This window comes from Pleurodeles waltl, chromosome 1_2 (assembly GCF_031143425.1).
Source record: "Pleurodeles waltl isolate 20211129_DDA chromosome 1_2, aPleWal1.hap1.20221129, whole genome shotgun sequence".
NCBI classification, from domain to species: Eukaryota; Metazoa; Chordata; class Amphibia; order Caudata; family Salamandridae; genus Pleurodeles; species Pleurodeles waltl.
The window spans coordinates 188,686,215-188,703,135 of NC_090437.1; positions in this window are offsets into that span (position 1 = coordinate 188,686,215).

The following is a 16,921-nucleotide window of genomic DNA, read 5'->3' on the forward strand; positions in this document are numbered from 1 at the left end:
CTTTCTCACTAAAAGCAGTGTATTCCTGCAGGAAATGTGGGCACTCTCTCATTAAAAGCAGTGAATCCATGCCAGGAAATGCAGGGGCTGTCTCATAAAAAGCAGTGCATCCCTGCCAGGAAATGCAGGTGCTATCGAATAAAAAGCTGTGCATCCCTGCTGAGAAGTGCAGATGCACTTCTCATTAAAAGTAGTGCATCCTTGCTAATAAGTGCAGGCGCTCTCTTATTAAAATGTGTGCACCACTGCTGGGAAGTGTAGGGCTATATCATGAAAAGCAGTGCATCCCTAGCAAGAAATGTAGGCGCTCTCTTATAAGAAGCAGTGCATCCCTGCCAGGAAATGCAGGCGCACTCTCATTAAAAGCAGTGCCTTCCTGCTGGGAAGTGCAGGTGCTCTCTTATAAAAAGCAGTGCAAACTTGCCAGGAAAAGTAGATGCTCTCTAATAAAAAGTACTGCATGCATGCCTGGAACTGCAGGTGCTGTCTTGTAAAAAACAGTACATCCCTGCTGAGAAGAGCAGGTGCTCTCTTATTTAAATAAGTGCTAGGAAGTGTAGGTGCTCTCTCATAAAAAGCAGTACATCCCTGCCAGGAAATGCAGGTGCTCTCTCATAAAAAGCAGTGCATCTCTGCCAGAAAATGCAGGTTCTCTCTCATTAAAAGCAGTGAATCCCTGTCAGTACATTCACGCACTGTTTCATAAAAAGCAGTGCATCCTTGCTGAGAAGTGCAGGTGCATTCATTAAAAGTAGTGCATCCTTGCTAAGAACAGCAGAGGCTGTCTTATTAAAATGAGTGAACCACTGCTGGGAAGTTTAGGCGCTCTATCATTAAAAGCAGCACATCCCTGCCAACAAAATGCAGGTGCTCTCTTATTAAAATCAGTGCATCCCTGCCAGGAAATGTAGGCGCTCTCTCATTAAAAGTAGTGAATGCATTCCAGGAACTGCAGACACTGTCCCATAAAAAGCAGTGCATCTCTGCTGAGAAGAGCAGATGCTCTCTTATTAAAATGAGTGCACCACTGTTGGAAAGTGTAGGTGCTCGCTCACACAAAGCAGTACATGCCTGCCAAGAAATGCAGGTGCTATCAAATAAAAAGCAGTGCATCCCTTCTGAGCAGTGCAGGTGCGCTCTCATTAAAAGTAGTGCATCCTTGCTAGGAAGTGCAGGGGCTCTCTTATTAAAATGAGTGCACCACTACTGAGAAGTGTGGGGCTATATCATTAAAAGCAGTTCATCCCTGCGAAGAAATGTAAGCGCTCTCTTATAAGTAGCAGTGCATCCTTGCCAGGAAATGCAGGCGCTCTCTCATTAAAAGCAGTGCATTCCTGCTGGGAAGTGCAGGCGCTCTCTTGAAAAAAGCAGTGCATCCCTGCCAGGAAATGTAGATGCTCCCTCATAAAAAGTACTGCATGCATGCCTGGAACTGCAGGCGATATCTCGTAAAAAGCAGTGAATCCCTGCTGAGAAGAGCAGGCGCTCTCCTATTTAAATAAGTGCAGCACTGCTGGGAAGTGTAGGCGCTCTCTCATAAAAAGCAGTGCATCCCTGCCAAGAAATGCAGGTGCTTTCCCATCAAAAGTAGGGAAACCCTGCCGGTAAATTCAGAAACTGTTTCATAAAAAGCAGTGCACCCTTGCTGAGAAGTGCAGGTGCGCTCTCACTAAAAGTAGCGCATCCTTGCTAAGAAGTGCAGAGACTTTCTTATTAAAATGAGTGCACCTCTGCTGGGAAGTGTAGCCGCTCTATCATTAAAAGCAGTGCATCCCTGCCAAGAAATGTAGGTGATCTCTTATCAAATCAGTGCATCTCTGCCAGGAAATATAGGTGCTCTCTCATTAAAAGCAGTGAATCTCTGCCAAGAATTGGAGGCTCACTCTTAAAAAAACAGCAGTGCACCCCTGCCAAGAAATGTAGGTGCTCTCTCATTAAAAGCAGTGCATCCTTGCCATGAAATGTAGGTGCTTTCTCGTTAAAAGCAGTGTATTCCTGCAGGAAATGTAGAGGCTCTCTCATTAAAAGCAGTGAATCCTTGCCAGGAAATGCAGGGGCTGTCTCATAAAAAACATTGCATCCCTGCTAGGAAATGCAGGTGCTATCAAATAAAAAGCATTGCATCACTGCCAAGAAATGCAGGTTCTCTCTCATAAAAAGCAGTGAATCCCTGCCAGTAAAGTCAAGCACTGTTTCATAAAAAGCAGAGCATCCTTGCTAAGAAGTGCAGGTGTGCTCTTATTAAAATGAGTGCACCACTGCTGGGAAGTATAGGCGCTCTATCATTAAAAGCAGTGCATCCCTGCCAAGAAATATAGGTGCTCTCTTAATAAAAACAGTACATCCCTGCCCGGAAATGTAGGCACTCTATCATTAAAAGCAGTGCATCAATGCCAAGAAATTCAGGTGCTCTCTCATAAAAAGCAGTTCGTCCCTGCCAGGAAATGCAGGTGTTCTGTCATAAAAAGTAGTGCATCCCTGCGGGTAAATTCAGAAACGGTTTCATAAAAAGCAGTGCATCCTTGCTGAGAAGTGCAGAGGCTGTCTTATTAAAATGAGTGTGCCACTCCTGGGAAGTGCAGGTGCTCTATCATAAAAAGCAGTGCATCCCTGCCAAGAAATGTAGGTGCTCTCTTATAACAATCAGTGCATCTCTACCAGGAAATATATGTGCTTTCTCATTAAAAGCAGTGCATCAATGCCAAGAATTGCAGGTGCACTCTTATAAAAAGCAGTGCACCCCTGCCAAGAAATGTGGGTGCCTTCTTATTAAAAGCAGTGTATTCCTGCAGGAAATGTAGGTGTTCTCTCATTAAAAGCAGTGCATCTTTGACAGGAAATGCAGGCGCTCTGTCATAAAAAGCAGTGAATCTCTGCAAGTGTAGGCACTCTATCATTAAAAACAGTGCATCACGGTCAGGAAATGCAGGCGCTCTCTCAGAAAAAGCAGTGCATCCCTGCTGGGAAGTGTAGGCGGCCTCTCATTAAAATTAGTGCATTCTTGTTGAGAAGTAAAGGTGCCCTGGCATTAAACGGAGGTAGGATCCCTGCTGCGAGTGCAGGTACCTTCTCATTAAAAGTAGTGCTTCGTGGCTGACAAGTTCAGGTGCTCTCCCCTTCAGAGTAAAGTGAAGGTACTCAGTATCTGGCAGTACCTACCCATTTAAAGCACTGCCCTTTCTGCCAACATCACATGTCTATTAGGCTACCAGAGACTGTATATATCGAAAACGTCTCCTGGAACGATGTCTCAGTGAGTTAATAGTTAATCCTGTTACCTGTTGCGGTTCAAAGGTCCAGAATTCACTTCCGGTGAAATAGCTTATACTTCCATCCTTTTGAGATCGGTAAATTAAGCACCATTATTAAATTGAGTTGAACAACGTGGTGTTAACTAGAGTATATAAGCTAATATTATGCGTGCTTTAGGGATATTAAAACAATTCTCCATTCCTATACCCAAGCAATTCATTAAAGGAGAAAAACATTTTAGGCCCCCTTTTTTCGTGTAATTTAATAGCGCAGAGCATCTTCAAAAGTAAAAATATATTTTTTACTCATTGTGGGCACACATCCGTCAGTATTTGTACGGTTTGCTGCAGTTTACGAATTAATAACAGAACGACCCCAATTTAAATATTGTGAGATGCTAAACGAATTCTTCTCCAACCTGCACTGTATCAAAACAGGCATTTTACGCCCGGACACTGCACTCTGGAACCAGCCGCTGGATCTGGTTAATGGGGATTTTCATATTGCATATGAAAAATATGTAAATGTGGCAAATCATCTTTGACATGAAAAGTAAAAGAACTCCTAATTTCTTTCCCTTCAGTTTGATTTTCCGCCTGGCTGGCTCTTTACGGCCACTGAAAGGGTGCCAGCTCATCAGCTTTTGTTGTTAATCAAAACATAATTTCATAAGTTAGAAACATACAGTATAGTGCTTTGCCGACTAGGATAACACATTGGAAAAAATACATAATTTCTTTAAGTATAATTTGTGAGATTGTCGTTAATAAACGGCGGGGTAAAAGTTAGATCAACATATTATTTCGGCCCATGCATTCCTTGAAAATTGCTTTTTCATCCTTTTACTGGCGTAGCCCCACAATTAATACGGTGGATATTTCCAACATTTCCCTCTCTACACGTATATCTCCCCTTACCTGTATCAAAAACTTACATCAAGCCATCAACGCCTATTTGCAGGCCTCCAACTGCCAAAGACCACTTTGCATTAAACGTGAGAATGCTATCACTGAGAAGGCTGGATTAACCTTTAAACACAATTAGCAGGTGCTTAGGGCATCAATAGCTACTTATTGTCATTGTCAAATTGATTGTTCAGTTAATAAAAACTATAACAGAGGATGTATGCAAGTTTTTATAAACAGTACGCTTAAAAGAAAAGAATAACCTAAAATTATTACCAGAGCTACAGGGAGGGCGCCGGCGCCAGGGAATTGTATTACATAAAAACGCGTGTTAAAAATGCTAAAAGGCTGAAGCATCTAATTAAGTTCAAAACTGGTTGGTTTAAAGTGCAAATATACAGCAACTGCTTTAGGCTTGACCAGTCTCTTAAGTACTGTGGGGCAGATTTAAGAGAAAATGATGGAGCGTGACGCTGCGCCAAATTTGGCAGCGGCGTTGTACGTCATTTTAAAAACAAAGGGTTGCGCCATATTTACTAGAATACGGTGCACCCCTGTGTTTCCCCCTGCACCGGGGCTTAATTTGCTGCCGTGGGCCAACAAAGCAACCCTTGCACCACAGTGCAAGGATGGCTGCGTTGGGGGGAGATTGTTTTTGTGCAGGAAGGTATTCCTTCCAAATGGTGATTTGGCTTTTGATGTGTGCTGCAGAATGCATTACGCAGAGAAAGAGCAAAAAATTAGGACAAATGAAAGCATTTCTCCTCCTTGCGTCATGCTAATACCACCCCTGGTGTGGCGTTAGATTTTAGTGCTGCCTCAGGTTTACAAAAACTCGTAAATCTGAGGCAACATCAAAATGCAATGGGTGCTGCTGTGGCACGCCTGGAGCAACACCAATTTTACGCCCCTTTCACACAAAGTGCTGCATGTGAACAGGCCGTATTTACAAGGTGGCATTAAGCCACAAAAAGTGGCTCAACGCCATCTTGTAAATACGGACTAGTGCATAGTGCTACTGGAGCATCACAAAAAGTGACGCTCATGTGGCACTAGGGTGTCTTAAATATGCCCCTGTGTGCAGAAGAACGCCCTAGTGCTGTATATGTTAGAGTGGTTGGGTGGATTAAGGTGCAAATATACAACCACCAATTTAGTTCTAGCCAGTATACAAAGTGCTGCGTGCGGTAGGTCGTGCCTATCTCATACCAGTTTGATGTTTTCATGTTTCTGGGAGCCATAGTTTGTTATGGGTTTTTGGATGTAATTGGTGGAATTTAGGTTCTTGATGCAAGGTCGAAGGAGGGCTCTGAGTTCTTTACCATATTTGGTGCACCTTGATAATGAGTTTGAGTCAGTTTGGAAAAAACAAAACACAGAGGCCTCCTGGCAAGTGCGAGCCCCTTTGTCAGGAAGATTGGTTTCAATAAAGTCCCTCTGGCGGCGTCGAGGGAGGTGCAACAGCACAACAGGTGTAGCCATGATTCTCATTTAAAATTGCATAGTCTGCATGCCCCCTCTTTGGCAGAGATGACCCGAGCTGGGTTGAAATCTGTCATTGGTAGGCCAAACAATCTCATGAACAGGATGTCTCTGTACACCCAGCTTTTGATAGGATCAGTGAGATAGGGTTGAAATTTCCCCACCGGGTAGGAAGAGTTCAGGGGGAGAAGGATGTCTAAGGTGTTTAGGGAAGCAGTGTCTTGCTGGTTCGAGATTAGACTCAGCTGCCTATTAATTAACTTTTTCAACATTGAGAAAGGGATCGAGTTCGAGGTGAGTGCTGAGACTTCTATTTTAAACGTTGCCAATGTCCTCTGTAGTGACCCGGACCATGAGTTCTCAGGGCTTTCGAAGGTTCCCTTCAAACAGGCCTTGAGTAAGTTCCCAGGTTCCTTCAATACCCACAAATAATATTTCAGGATGTCAGATTTGTAGGTTAGCTCTTGATGTGCCAGGCTGAATTCTAGGCAGATTCGGAATTTGCACAGATACCTGGGTAGCTGAAATATTCTCTTGTAACCTAAGGTCTGAGCAAGCTCCAGGCTGGGCTTTCAGGCAGCAGGAAATGCCAAGTGCCCATAGTGTAAAGCAGGAAGAAGGGTGACCTTTATGATTTTAATTATTGAGGCAGCGGATGGTCGTTTTAGTTTCATGTTAAGGGAGGTAGGGCCGTATGTGATTGGTACAGCTTTCTTTTATGGGGAGTCTACATGGACTAGGGCTTTGACGGTGTCTGTAAACCAAACCCCCAGGTAATTATATTTCAATGCCGTTTTGATATTCATTGGCCCCATGCACCAAGAGAGAGATTTCTAGTTCTTTTGCCACCCGAAGATTACTACTTTGGTCTTGTTCTGATTTACAGTTAGATGGTTCTTTACCTTGTATGCATGAAGGCTACTCAGAGCTCATTGCATGCCAATTTGGTGTGGTTCATTATGACAATATCATCTGCATATTGAAGGATATGCCCAGTCGAGTCGCCTAATCGAGGGGTGGCCAGTCAGCTCTTCACCAAGGCATTGCAGAAATATGCTGTATACAAGCTGAAGAGCAGTGGTGCAAGAACGCAGCCTTGATCCAGGCCACCTTTGGTGATAAATTTTGAGGTGACAGTGTGTGGCCCAGTTTTTATGTGTACATATGTATTTAAGTAAATAGAAATTATAGCCCCCAGGAGGTTTGAGGAAATCCCCCACATTGTTAGCTTTCTCCATAACATGGGGCAAACTACTTTGTCAAAGGCTGAACTATAATCAATGAAGCAGTAAAAGAGTGGTAGCTGCATGCTTGAGGCTGCTCAGTAGCTAAGAACAGCAAGTGAAACGATGTTATCCATGCTTGATGATGCAGCACGGAATCCTGTCTGAAAGAATGGGAAGATATTGTTGTCCTGAGCCCAGGCCTCTAGCTGCTTCAGTACTATCAAGCATACTCTTTTGTCTCCAGATCCAATCGTGCAATCAAGCAATAATTAGGTGGCTTTTTTGGGTCCCCTTCTTTGAATATGGGACACAGAATTGAGCCCCGCCATGTATCTGGAATTTGGGCAGATAGGAAACCTTGGTTAAAAAGGGGGGTTAGTATATCTACAGAAACAAAAACTTCCACCACCTACATAGATCGGAATAGGAAACTTTCAAGTACCTACAGAACAACAGACATCATAAAACCAGCAGTTAAAGGGACAGCATTGTTATTCTCGGTAAAAGATTTAAACAATGAGTGATTGAAATACTCGCAGACAAAGCCAACTATAAGGTTCTACATGTTGTTCCCACTAAGAGACTCTAGAAAACGATCGCTGACATTGTGGAAGAGCAATGACTTAATGCCGGGATTACAGAACAAGAGGCAGACTTTATAGTGGCCACAAATCCACGCACCACTTACTTTTACTCCGTATTCTGATCCATAAACTGCAAAGACCACCCCAGGCAAACCAATAGTCTGAGGGATAAATTCCATTCTTTAGCCCCCATCCTGATTCTGTGATTGGCTCCCTACACCACTCACGAGCAAAATAAACACTCATATTTCAAGGAGCCCAAAGATGCGCTTTTGATGTTACAAGATTTATTCTTTGATTCTTTGAATCTAAGACAGACATGTTAATGAGCCTTGATATTGAGGCCCTTTTGACCAGCATCCCTCAAGAACGTTGAATCTATCTTATCACAGACAGAATCTGACTCCTGAACCCCGCCAACAATTCCGTATGCCATGCGCTAGATCACTACTGACTTAAAATGTCTTTGAATGTGAAGGCACTCTGTAAATTCAAATTCAGGGCACTTTGAGAGAGAGCAGCTTTGCCCTACCGTAGCCTGCCTCCATGCCAATCAGTTTGAGGAGGATCAGATTTACAACAAGAATCCTCATCTATCACAGGTCAAACTGTAATATTATTATATTGGCAACATTTAATCATGTGGACAGGTTGTAACCAACTAGCTAATGCTTTTACAGTATGGTCTATTGAATAGGACTCATTTCTTACTTTAATGCACACAATCAGTGAGATCTCCTTGGTCTTCTTTCACCTCCTAATTACAGTTATCTACAAGGGGCTGCACAATGATGTGTACCACAAACCAACCAACAGAAATGGACTGCTGACAGTTGCCACCCAAAGGTCATTAGAGAGAACCTCCCTTATGACCAGTTTCATCCCATGAATGAGAACTGCTGCATTAGCCATACTTACGATGAGCAACCTATTAAATTGAACATAAAATTTAGAGTTAGGAAATACCCAGACAAAATCATTAAGAGAGCTGAAACTAAAGTATACAATAACTGCAGAGAAGCTGTGCTAGAGACCTATCCAATATCAGATAAATTGCTTAGGTCATGTAATCTCTGGGAAGGTATCAGATTTAGAATGGAACTGTATCAAACTATTCAGAACCTACCAAGCCCAAAAAACAGAGATGAAGACTTTTCTGAGAGTGGCAGAATTCTATTTGCGTCTATTCCACATTGTGCAAGTAAAATGGTTTCTATTTGCCAGTTATTAAGAAATGCAGTGCACTTCCAGTGGACTGGGGATTGTGAGACAGAACATGTTTCTGTGAAGGACTGTTTATAAAAACTTTAAAATCAAGCAGTTTTTAACCAGGGCATCCTTATATGTTTATAACAGATGCTAGTGACAGGGGCTGTTAAAAAAGGGGCAGAGTGGAGCTAAATATACCATTGCATTTACTTCTAGGCGTCTACGTGTAGCAGAATGCAAGTATTCTACAATTAAAAAATAATTTCTAGTAGTATTTTGGCCATTAGGAAGATTAGGATTTTTTGTGGGGTATTAAGTGTCAGAAACTATATATATATATACACATATATATATAAAACTCGGTAGTTATAGGTAGGATCACGCTTCTATACACAAAAGTTTTTTTTACTTGCCTATCTATATCTTTGGCACCGCTTGCCAAATCTTCACAAAACTTGCTCCAAACATTTGCCAGGGCTGTCAGCTGCTGCCTGGAAAGTTTCAGGGTGATCCATCCAGGGGGGCCGAGAAAAAAGGGGAGTCCCAAAACCCATTTTCTCCATTCATTTTTCCCTAGGGATTTTGAGCAGCGATAGCGCAAAAACTAATGAACGGAATTACACCAAATTTGGCAGGAAGGTTGGTCCTGGACCACAAAGAGTGCTTTTTTTGTTTCAGTGTAATTCCGTTCAATAGTTTTTGAGAAATTAAAGAAAATCCAAATTTGCATATCTAGGGACACAAAGGATTTGCGACCCCTAACGATTTCATGCTGAGATCTGATTGGCTGATAACACTTCAACAACAGAAGCTGTTGAATTGTTGTCAGCCAAATTGGGACTCGGCTGAAGCCGAGTCCCCCCAATAAAAGTAAAAAAAAAAAAAAAGGGGGGCAAGGGTACGGACACCCTGGCCTCTTAGCTCTGGTTCTGGGGTCCAAAGAGACCCCTCTACTCCAGGCTAAAAAACTTTTTTTTTGTTGATTTTATGAGCGGAGACGCAGTGGATCTGTAAATCCCTCGCAAAATCACAACAAAGTGAAGCGTGGGTACCTGCTGTTCGTTAGTCTAATGTCCCCAGGTGAGACAAGTCCTGGGGGCTTTTTTTTTTAAAAAAGTGGGGGCCTCCTGGCCCCCTCCCGCTGCCCCAGGGACCACCATCTCCCCGGGGTCATTTTTTTTTTTTTGCGAGAAGGCCTGTGGCCCTACCACTGCCCTGGAGACCACCGCTTCCCTAGGGCATTATTGTAATATGGGGAGGGGGCCTCCTGGCCCCCTCCTACTGCCCTGATGACCACTACCTCCCTGGGGCGATCTTCTAATAAATGCGGGGGCCCTGTGGCCCCCTGTTGCTCCAGGGACCACAGGTCAAAGCAGCTCCGTGCTTGCTGAAGCATTGGCACTGCAGGGGAAGCCTTAAGGGCTTCCCTCAAAGTGCCAGGTAGCCCTAAGGGCATTGTTAAAAAATAAAAATAAAAAAAATTTAGGAACTGCGGGGGAGCGCTTGATGGCTCCCTTGCGGTTCCACATAGCCTGTAAAAAGCTTCATAATAAAAATTATTAAATACATTTTTTAAAACTTTTTTTAAAAGTAGGGGCTGCAGGAGAGCCCTTAAGGGCTCCCCCCATGGTCCTTCCTTTTTTATTTTTTTTTCACTGCAAAGCCCACAAGGGGCTAAATAAATATATAGAAAACCCCCATAGCTTGGTTTGAAGGTCGCAGAGCTAGACTCATTTTCCCTTTTTTTTAATTGTACTTTTTAAAATATATTAAATACTTTTTTTGTTAAATCTAACAAAAATATCTCATTCTAAGTATATGAGATATTAAAGCCTAAAAAATGTATGTATCGCTCTCACTTTCTTTCTCTCCGTCTGTCTCTCTTTCAATCAATGTCTCACACACCCTCTTAGACACTCACAGACCCACTCAGACACTCACGCACCAACTCAGAGACCAACTGACACCCTCATGCAGCCACTCAGAGACCCGCGCACAGACTGACGCACCCAAATAAAACACTGATGTACGCACTCTCACACCCAGACAGACAATCTGACAGCCACTCTCACCCCCAGATACACCCTCTCACATCTATTCTCACACCCAGAGAAGCTGCGGCTAACTCCTGCCACCCATGGAGAAAGGGCTGTGTACAGCGTGGGTTTGGGTGGTTGGGGAGTGTTGGCCGCAGGGTCTGGCTGCAGGCCAAGTCATGTGGGCAACCTCCTCTGCGCATGGGTGAAGGACCTCATGGGTGCTTATAGGGAGTTGGCATGTGCAGTGGTGGTTGGATTACCATATCATAATTGAAATTACTACACATTAAAAAAAAACCATAGAAATTCACTGAAAAAAAACAAAGGTTACAGGGACGTTATAGTTAGAAAATAGAATAAAAAAACCTTGAAATTCATTGAAAAAAACCCCAAAGATTGCAGGAGGTTATAGTTAGGAAATAGAATTTAAAAAAAAACCTTAGGAATTAACTGAAAAAAACAAAGGTTACATGGACGTTATAGTTAGGTTCTGAATTTACTCGTACAAAACCGTAGAAATTCAGCAATTATGGGTACCTCAGCTAACTATAACTGGCGCTCCTGTGATGCACTGCTTATGACCTCACATATTACATCACTCATGACATGGTCAGTGACATTTTTTTTTTCAATATTTTTGTTTTTGAAACAAGAACAAACACAAACAACATTTTGTTAGGTCTATCCTCCACTGTTCCCCCCGTATCTGCTCCCCGTCCTGTATCTCCCAGGGTAGTCCTTCAGGATCTCCTGTATGGACTGTGCAAGTTCAGAGGCAAGGTTCCTCATTTCTATTCTGTTCGTGCTCTTCTTCATTGTCGGGCTCACTGGGAGGCGAGGACAGGTCCCCCATTCTGGTGCTTGGCTCTTTCAAACAGTCCCATTTTCTTGCCTTCTCTATTGGGCTACAGCTCCTTGCTGCCTCTTGGTGTAGGACCCGTCCCTCTGCTTCAGCCCATCGTATTAATGTATTTCTCCATCTATTTAAGTGTGGTTCCCCTGGGTCTTTCCAGTGTAGTGTAATTTCTCTTTCAGCCAATATCAGTGCCGCGTCAATATATATATTCATGATTTTATTTGGCGCTAGAGCAGGGGAACCCTCCTAGTAGGGCCGTCAACGGGGAGACAGGCAGCCTCCGTTCTGTTACCTCAACAATGCTCTGGAACACTCCCTCCCAATAATGCCTAATCTTGGAGCACTCCCCAACAAATGTGTGAGGCCTGCTTCCTATTCGGTGCAGCGGGGACATCCACTATCCGTATTTTCAAACATCTTGGCAAGCATTTGGGGCGTGAGGTATGCTCTATGGAATATGTAGAAATTAATCATCTTGAAGTGGGTATTTCTACATACCGTATATATATGTGCTGTGATTCAGGCCCACTGTTGTTCACCTATGGGTGCCTCTATGTCCCCATTCCATGCCAATCATAGACTATCCAACGGGAGTAGCATGTCCTTCCTTAACGCTTTATATAAAATAGATACAGCTTTCCCCTCCCTGCCGACCGTGCAGAGAGGCTGACATCCTGTGTGTGTGGGAGGTCCTATTTCCAATGACGTTGTATGAGGGCTACCAGTGATCTGTGCATAAGAAACAACCCTGAGGGAACCTTGAATTGTTCTAATAGAGTTTCAAAGGTCAGTAGTTCCTCATTGCTAAATAGATTCCCCATTTTGGAGATGTTGTGCTCCACCAGTCTCAATATTCCTGTTAGGGCCTGGCCTCCCGGGAGCTCGGTGAGCCCACTTAGTGGTATTTCCCCTGCATATTGCGAGGCGGCTCTTGTTTGTTGTAAACTGCGTAGCCAGCAGTTGCGCAGTGTGAGTAAACTTGGCTGGTTCAATGGGTGTTGTCCTCTAGGGTTCAACAGGACCCCAAAGAGGTCTTTCACCGAGTACTCTGTCTGATGTCCCATGTTCAGTCCTAGCGTCTCTGTGTGTATTTCCCTTGCAAGCCATTGTAACTGGCATGCCAGATAATAGAGTTCCACATCAGGTGCTGCCACACACCCCTTGTCCCTGGGCCGCTGGTGCTTATTCAGTGCTATTCTGCGTCTATCCGCCCCCCAGATGAAACTAATCATTGTGGAGTTGATTTCCCAGAATAGGGAGCGAGGAATAATTAATGGTAGGGTTGTAAACTAGTACATTAATGTAGGTAGGGCCACCATTTTCATTAGCGCGATTCACCCTGCCACCGATAATGGACATCCGCTTTTAACCTCTGGATCGCCTGGCCCACGTTATCCTCCATTAGGTCCTCAGGTACGTGGTATGTATGGACTACCAGGTATCGAAAGGTGGAGGCTATCCACTCAAGACCCTGTGTATTCCCCACCAGTGGAGCACCTTTTCACAGAGGGAAAATGTGAGATGTCTGACAGTTAATCTGTAGCTGTGACGGGTCCCCACATTTCTCCAGGAGAGCCTTAGTTCTTTCTCTGCATTGTGTAAAAAGAGTACCATGGCATCCGCATACAGCACAATTCTGAGTTTGACCCTTGATGCGTAACCCCTGGTAGTAGGTGCCTGTTCTTGCCGCTTGCGCCAATGGCTCCATTGCTGTGGCAAACAATAGGGGTGAGAGAGGACAACCTCACATATGGCTCCGAAATTGTACAGCCTGTGCGGAAACAAGCTGTTGGTGTTGTGTCTAACTATTTTGTCCACCTAATAAAGCCCTGGCCTAAGCCCATCCGCCCCAAAACATGGCCCAGAAAATCCCAACGAAGACTATCAAAGGCCTTCTCTATATCTACCGCTGTGATTGCAGCGTTCTGTAAATCCGGGGACCTAAGTTGTAAGATCGAGACCAGGCGTCTGATGTTAATAGCCGTGTTACGGTGAGGAATGAATCCCGTTGGTGCGGATGGATCAGCGTGGGCATATGAGTCAGAAGGCGTGTGGCCAGGGTCCTACTCAGTATTTTATAGTCCATGTTTAACATGGACAAGGGGCGGTACTAGCTCACTTCTTTTGCGGGTGTCCTTGTTTTAGGAGTGGTATGATTAGAGCTTTGTTTGTGGACGGGGGCAGCGTTCCGGTCTTCAGTACCTCGTAAGTCAATATATGCACTATAAAATTCCAGGGGGAGTCCGTCTGTCTGTGACACGTTACCCATAGCCATTGCCTTCACAGCCTTCACAGCTGGGGTAAGTTTGATGGGGGACATTGCTTCTTCAAGTTCCTGCCGAACTACATCCCCCAGTCGAGGGAGCTAAAGTTCTTCCAAGCTCCGCAACTGGGTGTGGGGTATGGCCTCCCCCTGGGAAGCATACAGTGAGGTATAATAGTTAGTAAATCTTTCATTGATTTCCCCCTGCCGGACTCCTCTGTCATCCTCAATTTCCATCACTAGAGAATGCTGTTGGTGCGGGGCCGAGAGCTAAACTAGCAAATCCCCTGATTTCTCCCCCTCCGTGTGTTGTCAGGTCATATAGCTTTTATAATCGAAGCACTGTAATCTTCCTATCACTACCGCAACCTTTTCCTTAGCCTCTGTAATCAGCGGGGACAGTTCCAGAGCACCAGGTCTCCTCTGTTCCAGCTCTCTGAGTTTTACCTCATTTTCTCCAATTTCGTTCTCCAGTGTCTTTTTGACCCCCACCACCCCTACCATGCACTGGCCTCTGATGACCATCTTAAAGGCCTCCCACTCTGTCGCACGGGATGACGCAGTTCCCCGATTGTGTTCAAAGTAAGTTCGAATTGTGTTGCCAATCGACTGCCGGAAGGCGTCATCCTCAAGCGTTTCCACTCTGAGTTGCCAGGCCAATATTTGGGAGCGCTCCCTATGCCAAGCTAGCATAAGAATAATAAAGGGTTATGGTCTGAGACCGTGCTGCAAAGGTACTCCACTGCCAGGGCCGTACTAGTGACTTCAGGTGATGAAAAGAAGATGTCAAGTCGGACATGCAGTTTGTGCAAGTTCAAAGAAAAGGAGTAGCCCCTCTCTTCGGGGTGGAGGTGTCTTCAGCAATCTGTGAAACCCCAATGCTGTCGCCAGTCTGTGAATGCCTTGGCCGAACTCTGTGTGGAAAACGCTGTAGCGGGGATGTGATCTATCAAGCTCTGTATCGGCGACACAATTAAAATCGCCACAGATGATAGTTGCCTGTGTGAGATGTGGCCCAAGTGTATGCGATAGCAATGTCAAGAAGGCGTCCTGCTCCTGATTGGATGCCTAGATCCCCCCTATCGTAATATCTCTTCCATCTAATCTCCCAGATACCAGAAGATAGCCACCCTCTTTGGCTATTATTTCATTTGTTTATTGGGAAGGAACCCCAAGCAGAATCCACATGAGGACCTCTCTGGCATATGCCGAGTAGGCTGTGGTGTATACCTGTCCACGTCATCTTTTGGTTATAGCTTTAACCTCCCAGCCTGTAAGATATGTTTCCTGGATTACTGCTATATGTACCCCCCACCTTTTGAGTTGAGAGTGGACTTTATACCTCTTATTTTTGCTATTCACTACCCTTACATTCCAAGTCAGGAACTTGTAGGTTAGGGGGCGTTCCATATGTTGCTCTTAAGTGAAGAAAGTTTGTCCTCCCTCCCCTGTGCCCTATGTTGAACAAAACAAGTACACAGCAACCCAACTTCCTCTCCCCAGGACCGGCAACACAACTATCCCCGTTCAAACTTTCAGTAACTTTGTCAACATTACAAGTGGGGGTGCAGTGCAAGAAACCAAGAGCAGGCTCTGCCTAGCGTGCTCTCCGCCATCTATTGGTCCAGGATAGGTCTCTGTCTCCCAGCCGTAGTGCAGGACGTTCCTGCTCAGATCCTGCACAGGACATGATGTAATGCAGTGCTGGCAATTTGGCCGCCCTTTCCGATCGCTGCAAAAGCCTGCATGCTTTCTGTCGTTCCAGGAGTGTTAGGTCAAGTTTCCTTCAGTCCAATGTGCCATCCTTAGCGGTCGGTTATGATTTCCTACTCTCCTGGTGTGGGAAGACTTATCCGGATGGTAGGAGTCAGGCCCCTATTGTATTATTTCATCATAAGTCCTCTGAGTAATTTTTGGTAAAGTGTCTGAGGTGTCCTAGGATGAAAAAGATGCACTACCACAGATTCATGGCCGGAGAGGACTTCTGAGGGGTGTGATGATCCTGGGCCCTCTCCATGAAAGGATGCTGTGATGTCCACTGCTTCCTGCATTTCCTGCAGTGCTTGTGTATGCAGCAGTGCCGTGTTTGTCGTCAGCCTTCTGGCTCTCCATTGCGTTCTGATGCGTGGGCGATGTGGATTTCTTGTTGTCTTTGCTGTGGCTGGGTCCATTGAATCTAACCATTCCTACACCTGCTGCGGTGAAGTGAAAAAAAGCACTTCATTGTTCATGGCAACCCTTAACCTTGACTGGAAATAGCATAGCATACAGGATTCCTCGCTCTCGGAGATGTTTCTTGGTGTCAGCAAAGGAAGCCCTTTGTCTCTGAGTGTCTCTGGTGAAGTCCGGGAAGATCATTATGTGGTGGTCCCCTACCTTTATCTCTCCCTTCAGTCTTGCCTGGGTGAGGATGTGATCCCTGTCTTTGAAGTGGAGCAGCTTGGCGACCCCCGGTCGTGGTTTGCCCCCAGTGGCGGGGGCCGAGCCGGTACCCTGTGGGCATGCTCAATCGCAAAGTATGGAGACAATTCTTCAGGAGCCACTTCTTTACACATCCATTGTTCTAAAAATGTCGTCACATTTGTCGCACCCTGTTCCACTTTTTCTGGAAAACCCTCTAGTCTCAGATTAATTCTTCATGCCCTGTTCTCTGCGTCTTCCACTCATGCCTCCAGGGTTTTAATAGGAGACATTATTTCAGACATATTCTTTTTGAGCTGTTGACAATCCGGAGTGAGCTGTTCCAGAGACCTTTCATTTGTGGCGACTCTGTCCATTAAACGGCGATGGTCATCTCTGAGAAGGGTCAGGTCCACGGTCAACATTATCTTCTAGCTAACTCCAGGGCCTCTTGGAATGCCGTTATAGCCTGAAGTATTGTGTTGAGGGTGGTCTCTTGGGGCAGCTCTTGATTCAAAGCCACTTGGAGGGCACTTCCAGATGTAACAAGGCGCCTTTTTAGTTAGTTTTTTGCTCTGGAGTGCCACAGCACTGGGCCACAGCGTTCAAGCCCACTGTTCACCTCCTCAACTCTCTTGCTGTCCTCGTGTTCCATGTGGATTCTGGGGGGACTGGGGCCCGCAATGCTCGCGTCTTGCGGCAGAC